General features: G+C 48.3%; 1 pseudogene; it reads right to left on the bottom strand.

Moving 5' to 3' along the window:
* Nucleotides 1–409: 409 nt before the first annotated feature.
* On the bottom strand, nucleotides 410–8,601 carry LOC135536657 (kappa-type opioid receptor-like; annotated as a pseudogene).
* Nucleotides 8,602–8,681: the final 80 nt, after the last annotated feature.

Genomic DNA, 8,681 nt, shown 5'->3' with positions numbered 1-8,681 from the left:
TCAGACACTGTGTCTGGATTAACGAGAATGTTATATTTAAAATGGTGCTTAATACTTGTATGTTTGAGAAATTTGATTTATAAGATTTCTGTTGATTGAATTTGGCGCCCTGCAATTTCATTGCCTTTTGGCCATTTGAACCCCGTTCCCAGACAGGTTAACTGAGACTGAACATTTGTTAGCAATTGGTGAGGTGAAGGATGTACTGCTGTCCCTCAGTTAGAAGAGAAGACCTGGGTCTCTTTAGGACTGGGTCAGGTTAACTCCCACAGCAGTGAACGGGTTGACTCCGATTGCATCGTCTATCTCTAGGAGAGTATTACAGCACCGTCTTCTGATGTGTTCTAGAGCAGTACATCCTTCACCTCACCACCGCTCTCTTTAAGGGAGGACTGGTCCAGCTCCACCGCTAGTCATACCGACCTCCCCTCCCTCTGTCCCTCCTGGCCTCCCCCTGCCCCCGAGCCCTAGGTGGACAGGTGTAGCTCCTCAAAGTGCTCCTCACTCGACTCCCCCGTGGCTGTCTCCCCCTGCCCCCTCCCCCCGGGCAGCAGAAGTCCCTGAAGCAGCGTTTGAAGTTCTCATCCAGGAAGGAGAGAATGGGGTTGAGGCTGCTGTTGGTGTAACCCAGGGCAACGCAGAAGAAGTAGGCTGCCATGACAGGTGTGGTCTCGATAATGCCCCCGGGGGCGCCAGCATCTTAACCAGGATAAAGATGTGGATAGGCGTCCAGCAGACTATGAACACTGCTACCACCACCAGAACCAGCCGGGTGATCCGCCGCAGGTTCCGGTCCTTCTCCCGGGAGCCAGAGAGCAGCCGCACGCTCTTCAGACGCAGAACCATGAGGGTATAACACACACTGACGATGAGGAGGGGGGCCACAAATCCGAAGATGAACACACAGATCTTCATCACTGTGTCCCAGTAGAGATAGGGGTCAGGGAACTGGAGGGCACACTCTGTGGTACCTAGAGACATAACAATAACATTATCTCTAACTAACCCTAACCTAGAGATATAGCAATAACATTATCTCTAACTAACCCTAACCTAGAGATATAGCAATAACATTATCTCTAACTAACCCTAACCTAGAGATATAACAATAACATTATCTCTAACTAACCCTAACCTAGAGATATAACAATACCATTATCTCTAACTAACCCTAACCTAGAGATATAGCAATAACATTATCTCTAACTAACCCTAACCTAGAGATATAACAATAACATTATCTCTAACTAACCCTAACCTAGAGATATAACAATACCATTATCTCTAACTAACCCTAACCTAGAGACATAACAATAACATTATCTCTAACTAACCCTAACCTAGAGATATAACAATACCATTATCTCTAACTAACCCTAACCTAGAGACATAACAATAACATTATCTCTAACTAACCCTAACCTAGAGACATAACAATAACATTATCTCTAACTAACCCTAACCTAGAGATATAGCAATAACATTATCTCTAACTAACCCTAACCTAGAGATATAACAATAACATTATCTCTAACTAACCCTAACCTAGAGATATAACAATAACATTATCTCTAACTAACCCTAACCTAGAGATATAGCAATAACATTATCTCTAACTAACCCTAACCTAGAGATATAACAATAACATTTTCTCTAACTAACCCTAACCTAGAGATATAGCAATAACATTATCTCTAACTAACCCTAACCTAGAGATATAACAATGACATTATCCCTAACTAACCCCAAATAACACAAACTAACACTAAATATAACTGGTGTATCAGTTAGACAGTGTTCTGGTGTATAGACAGTGGTCTGGTGTATAGACAGTGGTCTGATGTATAGACAGTGGTCTGGTGTATTGACAGTGTTCAGATGTATAGACAGTGTTCTGGTGTATAGACAGTGGTCTGGTGTATAGACAGTAGTCTGATGTATAGACAGTGTTCTGGTGTATAGACAGTGTTCTGGTGTATAGACAGTGGTCTGGTGTATAGACAGTGGTCTGGTGTATTGACAGTGGTCTGGTGTATTGACAGTGGTCTGGTGTATTGACAGTGGTCTGGTGTATAGACAGTGGTCTGGTGTATAGACAGTAGTCTGATGTATAGACAGTGTTCTGGTGTATAGACAGTGGTCCTCCCTGTTCCCACTGTCTGACCTCAACCTAACTCACATTACCCCTCCCTGTTTCTACTTTCTGACCTCAACCTAACTCATATTACCCCTCCCTGTTCCCACTATCTGACCCCTCCCTGTTACCACTGTCTGACCTCAACCTAACTCACATTACCCCTCCCTGTTCCCACTGTCTGACCTCAACCTAACTCATATTACCCCTCCCTGTTCCCACTGTCTTACCCCTCCCTGTTCCCACTGTCTAACCTCAACCTAACTCACATTACCCCTCCCTGTTCCCACTGTCTAACCTCAACCTAACTCATATTACCCCTCCCTGTTACCACTGTCTGACCTCAACCTAACTCACATTACCCCTCCCTGTTCCCACTGTCTGACCTCAACCTAACTCACATTACCCCTCCCTGTTACCACTATCTGACCCCTCCCTGTTCCTACTCTCTGACCCCTCCCTGTTCCCACTGTCTGACCTCAACCTAACTCACACTACCCCTCCCTGTTCCCACTATCTGACCCCTCCCTGTTCCCACTGTCTGACCTCAACCTAACTCACATTACCCCTCCCTGTTCCCACTATCTGACCCCTCCCTGTTCCCACTGTCTGACCTCAACCTAACTCACACTACCCCTCCCTGTTCCCACTGTCTGACCTCAACCTAACTCACATTACCCCTCCCTGTTCCCACTGTCTGACCTCAACCTAACTCACATTACCCCTCACTGTTACCACTGTCTGACCCCTCCCTGTTCCTACTCTCTGACCCCTCCCTGTTCCCACTATCTGACCACTCCCTGTTCCCACTGTCTGACCTCAACCTAACTCACACTACCCCTCCCTGTTCCCACTGTCTGACCTCAACCTAACTCACATTACCCCTCACTGTTACCACTGTCTGACCCCTCCCTGTTCCCACTATCTGACCCCTCCCTGTTCCTACTATCTGACCACTCCCTGTTCCCACTATCTGACCCCTCCCTGTTCCTACTATCTGACCACTCCCTGTTCCCACTATCTGACCCCTCCCTGTTCCTACTATCTGACCACTCCCTGTTCCCACTATCTGACCCCTCCCTGTTCCTACTATCTGACCACTCCCTGTTCCCACTATCTGACCCCTCCCTGTTCCTACTATCTGACCCCTCCCTGTTCCCACTATCTGACCCCTCCCTGTTCCCACTGTCTGACCTCAACCTAACTCATATTACCCCTCCCTGTTCCCACTATCTGACCCCTCCCTGTTCCTACTATCTGACCACTCCCTGTTCCCACTATCTGACCCCTCCCTGTTCCTACTATCTGACCACTCCCTGTTCCCACTATCTGACCACTCCCTGTTCCTACTATCTGACCACTCCCTGTTCCCACTATCTGACCCCTCCCTGTTCCCACTGTCTGACCACTCCCTGTTCCCACTATCTGACCACTCCCTGTTCCCACTATCTGACCCCTCCCTGTTCCCACTATCTGACCCCTCCCTGTTCCTACTATCTGACCACTCCCTGTTCCCACTATCTGACCACTCCCTGTTCCCACTATCTGACCCCTCCCTGTTCCTACTATCTGACCACTCCCTGTTCCCACTATCTGACCCCTCCCTGTTCCCACTGTCTGACCACTCCCTGTTCCCACTATCTGACCACTCCCTGTTCCCACTATCTGACCACTCCCTGTTCCCACTATCTGACCCCTCCCTGTTCCTACTATCTGACCACTCCCTGTTCCTACTATCTGACCACTCCCTGTTCCCACTATCTGACCCCTCCCTGTTCCTACTATCTGACCACTCCCTGTTCCCACTATCTGACCCCTCCCTGTTCCCACTGTCTGACCTCAACCTAACTCATATTACCCCTCCCTGTTCGTACTGTCTGTTCCTACTTATCTTCCACCATAATTTGCAAATTAATTCATTAAAAATCCTACAATGTGATTTTCTAGATTTTTTTTCTCATTTTGTCTGTCATAGTTGAAGTGTACCTATGATGAAAATGACATGCCTCTCTCATCTTTTTAAGTGGGAGAACTTGCACAGTTGGTGGCTGACTAAATACTTTTTTGCCCCACTGTATATAGTCTTAATTCATTCCTTCTTAGACTTGTGTGTATTGGGTATAAGTTTTGTAATTTGTTAGATATTACTTGTTAGATATTACTGCACTGTCAGAGCTAGAAACACAAGCATTTAGTTAGATATTACTGCACTGTCAGAGCTGGAAACACAAGCATTTAGTTAGATATTACTGCACTGTCAGAGCTAGAAGCACAAGCATTTTGCTACACCTGCAAAAATATCTGCTAATCACGTTTACGTGACAAATTAAATTGGCATTTGACATCACCCCTGTCCTTTATGAATTACACTGGCTCCCTGTCTCCCAACGCATTGATTCTGCCGTACAAAGCCCTTCACCACCTTGCCCCCCCCCCCTCTCAGACCTTCTTCTTCCATATCAACCCACACCCTCACTCCGTGCCACCACGCCATCCCCAGGTCCAAATCATATCAAATTGTATTTGTCACATGCGCCGAATACAAGAGGTCTAGACCTAACAGTGAAATGCTGAAACCAACAATGCAGTTTTAAGAAAATACGTTTTAAGTAAAAAAATAGATAAAAAAAAAAAAAAGTAACAAATAGTTAAAGAGCAGCAGTAAAATAACAATAGTGAGGCTATATGCGGTTGGGTTACTGGTACAGAGTCAATGTGGAGGCGATATACAGGGGGTATCGGTACAGGGTCCATGTGGAGGCGATATACAGGGGTACCGGTACAGAGTCAATGTGGAGGCTATATACAGGGGGTACCGGTACAGAGTCAATGTGGAGGCTATATACAGGGGGCACCGGTACAGAGTCAATGTGGAGGCTATATACAGGGGGTACCGGTACAGAGTCAATGTGGAGGCTATATACAGGGGGTACCGGTACAGAGTCAATGTGGAGGCTATATACAGGGGGTACCAGTACAGAGTCAATGTGGAGGCTATATACAGGGGGTACCAGTACAGAGTCAATGTGGAGGCTATATACAGGGGGTACCGGTACAGAGTCAGCGTGGAGGCTATATACATGCGGTACCGGTACAGAGTCAATGTGGAGGCTATATACAGGGGGTACCAGTACAGAGTCAATGTGGAGGCTATATACAGGGGTTACTGGTACAGAGTCAATGTGGAGGCTATATACAGGGGGTACCGGTACAGAGTCAATGTGGAGGCTATATACAGGGGTTACTGGTACAGAGTCAATGTGGAGGCTATATACAGGGGGTACCGGTACAGAGTCAATGTGGAGGCTATATACAGGGGGTACCGGTACAGAGTCAGTGTGTAGGCTATATACAGGGGGTAACGGTACAGAGTCAATGTGGAGGATATATACAGGGGGTACCGGTACAGAGTCAATGTGGAGGCTATATACAGGGGGTACCAGTACAGAGTCAATGTGGAGGCTATATACAGGGGGTACCGGTACAGAGTCAGCGTGGAGGCTATATACAGGGGGTACCGGTACAGAGTCAATGTGGAGGATATATACAGGGTGTTACGGTACAGAGTCAATGTGGAGGCTATATACAGGGTGTTACGGTACAGAGTCAATGTGGAGGCTATATACAGGGGTACCGGTACAGAGTCAATGTGGAGGCTATATACAGGGTGTTACGGTACAGAGTCAATGTGGAGGCTATATACAGGGTGTACTGGTACAGAGTCAATGTGCGGGGGCACCGGTTGGTCTAGGGTTTCTGGGATAGTGGTGTTGATGTGAGCTATGACCAGCTTTTCAAAGCACTTCATGGCTACAGACTTGAGTGCCACGGGTCCGTAGTCATCTAGGCAGGAGACTCTTCAAAGTAGCCACCCTTTGCCTTGATGACAGCTTCGCACATTCATTGCATTCTCTCAACCAGCTTCATGAGGTAGTCACCTGGAATGCATTTCAATTAATGGGTGTGGAATTTGTGGAATTTCTTTCCTTCTTAATGCGTTTGAGCCAATCAGTTAAGTTGTGACAAGGTTGGTGTCATGTCTACTCCCTCTCCTCCTCTCTGGCTCTCGTTGTCACCAGTTTACTTATTATTACACCTGCCACCATTGTTACGCACACTGCACCTCATGAGACTCACCTGCACTCCATCACTTCTATGATTACCTTCCCTATATCTGTCACTCCCTTTGGTTCATTTCACAGGCAGTTTTAGTTATGTTTCTCATGTCCAGACGCTACTCGTGTTGTTCCAGGTTTTTGTACTTTTATAAAGGACATCAATAATAAGAAGAGACTTGCTTGGGCCAAGAAACACAAGCAAATGGACACTAGACCGTTGGAAAAATGTCCTTTGGTCTGATGAGTCCAGATTTGAGATTTTTGGTTCCAACCACGAATTGACTGTAAACTTCTGACCCACTGGGAATGTGTTGAAAGAAAGAAAAGCTGAAATAAATCATTCTCTGTCACGACTCCTACCGAAGGTGGCTCCCCCTCCTGTTCGGGTGGCGCTCGTCGGTTGTCTTCACCGCCCTACTAGCTGCCACTGAAGGTGGCTCCCCCTCCTGTTCGGGCGGCGCTCGGCGGTCGTCGTCACCGGCCTACTAGCTGCCACTGAAGGTGGCTCCCCCTCCTGTTCGGGCGGCGCTCGACGGTCGTCGTCACCGGCCTACTAGCTGCCACTGAAGGTGGCTCCCCCTCCTGTTCGGGCGGCGCTCGGCGGTCGTCGTCACCGGCCTACTAGCTGCCACTGAAGGTGGCTCCCCCTCCTGTTTGGGTGGCGCTTCGCGGTCGTCGTCACCGGCCTACTAGCTGCCACTGAAGGTGGCTCCCCCTCCTGTTCGGGTGGCGCTCGGCGGTCGTCGTCACCGGCCTACTAGCTGCCACTGAAGGTGGCTCCCCCTCCTGTTCGGGTGGCGCTCGGCGGTCGTCGTCACCGGCCTACTAGCTGCCACTGAAGGTGGCTCCCCCTCCTGTTTGGGTGGCGCTCGGCGGTCGTCGTCACCGGCCTACTAGCTGCCACTGAAGGTGGCTCCCCCTCCTGTTCGGGCGGCGCTCGACGGTCGTCGTCACCGGCCTACTAGCTGCCACTGAAGGTGGCTCCCCCTCCTGTTCGGGCGGCGCTCGGCGGTCGTCGTCACCGGCCTACTAGCTGCCACTGAAGGTGGCTCCCCCTCCTGTTTGGGTGGCGCTCGGCGGTCGTCGTCACCGGCCTACTAGCTGCCACTGAAGGTGGCTCCCCCTCCTGTTCGGGTGGCGCTCGGCGGTCGTCGTCACCGGCCTACTAGCTGCCACTGATCCCTTTTCCCCCTTTCTGTTTATTGGTTGCACCTGTGTTTAGTTTAGGCTGAATGGTTGGGCTTTATTTACCAGCCGGTCTGCCTGCTGGTTGTGCAGGATTGTTTTCAGTGTACATGTTGTACACGGCTGTAGGTCACGTTGTCCGTGTATTTTGTATTTTGCTGGACTGTTTAAGTTCCCCCGTGTTTGGGGCATTTGTTTAGGCTGGCGTCGTTTCAGCATTGTAGTGCAAATAAAGCAGCGCTACCCTGAACTCTCTGCTTCCTGCGCCTGACTTCTTCCTCACTACACCCCGGGCGTTACATTCTCTCTAATATCATTCTGACATTCCACATTCTTAAAATAAAGTGGTGATCCTAACTGACCTAAGACAGGAATTTTTACTAGGATTAAATGTCAGGAATGGTGAAAAACTGAGTTTAAATGTATTTGGCTAAGGTGTATGTAAACTTCCACGACTTCAACTGTATGTACCATGTTATATTATAACAGATGGAAAGAGCTATATAAATCCCATGTACTTTTATATGATTATTTATCAGATTCTGTCTGTCCTGCCTGTGTTCCAGAGGCAGATTTACCAATCAGAAAGCTTTATACATCTTACTGACCAATCAGCAGCTTTCAGCGGCTGAGTGAACAGATCCATTATATGTATTTGTCTCCCTGAAACTCAAATAACCCATAATGCACTTTTCCTTCTCATACAAAGCCTCTACTCCTCGACAGACATAATCCCACATCGACCCTAAATCCCTAAACCATACACACTGACAGATTCAATAGGTAATCAATATGACTGTGTGTGTGTGTGTGTGTGTGTGTGTGTGTGTGTGTGTGTGTGTGTGTGTGTGTGTGTGTGTGTGTGTGTGTGTGTGTGTGTGTGTGTGTGTGTGCTCGTGCGTGTGTGTCAGTGTATGTGTGTGAGCGGGTGTGTGCCGTTGCTGTTCTGTGTGCTGCCCAGCACTAGAGCAGGGATGCCGGCAGCGGAGGATGAAACCCAGATGAGAACGTTGATGATCTTCGCTTTCCACGGGAGTTCTAAAGTCCAGAGCCTTGACCGGGTGACACACAGCTACATATCGATCCACTGACATCATGGTCAGAGGTGAAGATACTGGTGAACATGTTGTAGTAGTCTATACTGATGAACACCTTACACACCACCTGAAGAAGGAACATCATTCTTCACAGAAATGTGCTTAATGCCATTTCAAATCATCGCAACACAGGACAGACAGAGTAGG

Source organism: Oncorhynchus masou, unplaced genomic scaffold (genome assembly GCF_036934945.1).
Source record: "Oncorhynchus masou masou isolate Uvic2021 unplaced genomic scaffold, UVic_Omas_1.1 unplaced_scaffold_6453, whole genome shotgun sequence".
Lineage (NCBI taxonomy): Eukaryota > Metazoa > Chordata > Actinopteri > Salmoniformes > Salmonidae > Oncorhynchus > Oncorhynchus masou.
The sequence above is the reverse complement of the archived record's forward strand: the minus strand, read 5'-3'. Positions and strand labels throughout refer to the sequence as shown.